This window comes from Montipora capricornis, chromosome 12 (assembly GCF_036669925.1).
Source record: "Montipora capricornis isolate CH-2021 chromosome 12, ASM3666992v2, whole genome shotgun sequence".
In the NCBI taxonomy this organism is placed as follows: Eukaryota; Metazoa; Cnidaria; class Anthozoa; order Scleractinia; family Acroporidae; genus Montipora; species Montipora capricornis.
In genome coordinates, this window is record NC_090894.1 from 9,482,155 (window position 1) to 9,484,654 (window position 2,500).

General features: G+C 40.9%; 1 protein-coding gene across 3 annotated transcripts in view; it reads right to left on the bottom strand.

Annotated features, from left to right (window-relative positions):
- Nucleotides 1-2,500, bottom strand: part of LOC138026589 (anaphase-promoting complex subunit 1-like) — a 65,468-nt gene that overhangs the window by 32,116 nt on the left and 30,852 nt on the right. The gene's annotated exons all lie outside the window — the stretch shown is intronic.

The following is a 2,500-nucleotide window of genomic DNA, read 5'->3' on the forward strand; positions in this document are numbered from 1 at the left end:
TGCATAACATATTAAAAAGTTAACAGGGTAACCGCCGACAGGAACACAATGCTCCTGTGAATTCCGATAAACTTCAAATGCCACCAAAATTAGTATTCTCTATCTAAATCCAAGAATGAATTAGATAAGATTGTTGTTACGGCATGGCCGAGCTCCCCAGCGCAGTCACAAATAAGTCTATTTTTAGAATACCCGTTCCCGCGAAAATCAGTTGTCACGCGTGACATGGCTTCCTAAGATTGGTTAAGATTGGCGGCCCTTTGTTTGTTCGCCCGCAAAGTGTATCTAAAAATAAATCCATTTGTGAGTTTGCTGGGACAAGGTCGCAAAGTGATAGATCAACACTCTTAGGTACATGTAATTCCCTCTTGCTAAATCACAAAATGACCATTCTGGCATTAAGATAGAGAATAATGAGCTACACCATACATTCTTTACACAAGTCAGGCACAGTTTGTGGCGGAAGCCGATCTGTAGACAGTGTGGCGCAGTGGTTAGGGCGCTTGCCTTGAGATCCGGAGATCCCCGGTTCAAGACCCGCTCTGACCACTAGTTGAATTCGATCTCGGTGGTCCCTGGTTCAACTTCTCGGTGGCACTATTTATTTCCGGCCAGTTGGGATTCTTATGGCAGTTGTTCGGTTCTGGGGCCCGTTTCTCGAAGGTCCCGAAACATTACGGGCCACTTTCGGGTGTCACAATTCCCTCTGTATCTCAAGAACGGAGAGGATTTAAGGCGTCAAACTTCACAGTCATTTTGCTTTTTGTTACCTTGAAAAAATGTCACAACATCGGCTCTCCAAAACAAGCGGTTGACAGTTTCACAAATGCCTTCAGTTTCGGGCCCCGAAAAGTTTTCGGGACGTTCGAGAAACGGGTCCCTGGTCGTTTCATTGGGCTTTAATAGCCCCTATGAAGTGCCTCTATGCGGAATGGTCAATGTATGTTTTTCACCACGATTTTTGCTTGTAATCTCGCAATCTGATTGGCTAATTTGCCGTTATCGATAAGAGTCTAGAAAACGCTGCTCGCGTCATGCTCGCGTCCATTTGTCACGCAATGTAATAGACAATCAGGAACGCTCATTTTAAGAAATAAACCAATCATATTGCGAGAAAGTTATAGACAACGCTGGCTCTTTTTTTGTGTCACGATTTTGGTCACGCTCTGAAATAAACAATTTCTTTGGCGTTCAATATAATGTTGTGGTAAAAAGGCAAATCGAAAGTGGTTCAGTGTTGTCTGTACTCTTTTCGACAACGATATTCGTCATCACAGTGGTCAAAATTTGTTGTGGACTCACGAGGCGCACGACATTTTGGCCACTGTGATGACGAATATCATTGTCGATAAGAGTACAGACAACACTGAACCACTTTCGATTTGTGAAATATATATACAATGTTAATACCCCTTTAAATCTTGTATCTACCATTTAACCCTTTCAATCCCGAGAATGATACTTGTAGATTTTAATCCGTCTAACGCCAGACGATTTAATAGGGATATTTAGTATCGACGACCGCAACGGCACCAAGAACGTCGTCGTTAAATGTTAATGCAATCACTTCGCAACTATTCCGAAGCATTTCAACGTGATGAAGGTGTGGCAAACCCTCAAGAACAAAACTAGTATGAATGGTGCTAAATTTAGGGGAGAAAATGAACATTTATCCTCAAGTGCTGATGTTCTCCTTAAAACCTCACGTCATAAGACAGCCATCCATGCTGGTGCCAAAACAATAGGAAAATGTAGCTTAAGGTGGCTCAAGCCAGTTTAACACTTGAAAGAAACATTCTTCTATAGAAAGATTGACACTACAACAATTTATCACTTAACAGCAATGTTATGGTACCATGTCAAACACCAATCTTTGGTGAAAAAGATTCGGTCATTCTTGTGACGTAAGACGTAACCGTGGCAACAAGAAAACAGGAAATCCCTGCTAAAACACCCCATATGTTGGCTTTAGCTGCTCATATCTCAAAAACGAACTCGGTGACCCCTATTTTTTATTTCTGAAGTATCAACATGCCAGAACGAAACTTTCTGCAAAGTTTAAAAAAATTCTGTGGAGCGGATTCAGAGCCACCTTAAATAATTGAGAATTTAAGATAGCTCTGAATCCGCTCCACAGAAGTTTTTTAAACTTTGCAGAGAGTTTCCTCTTGGCCTGCTGATCACTTTTGTGCAATAAAAAATTGGGGTCACCAGAGTTCGTTTTTCAGATATGGACAACTAAAGCCAAAATATAGGTTTGTTTTTGCAAGGCTTTCCTGTTTCCATGGTAATTTTACGTCACAAAAATGACTGCGTCTTGTTCAGCAATAATTGATGTTTTACATGGTACCATAACATTGCTGTTACGTCATTAAGTGTCCATCCTTCTAATAACAAGGTCTCTTAAAAGTGCTTCAAAAGTGTTGAAACTGGTTTGAGCCACCTTAAGTTTTGCATAATCATAGAGTCAAATTCCCAAAGGACTTTTTGCTATTGTTCT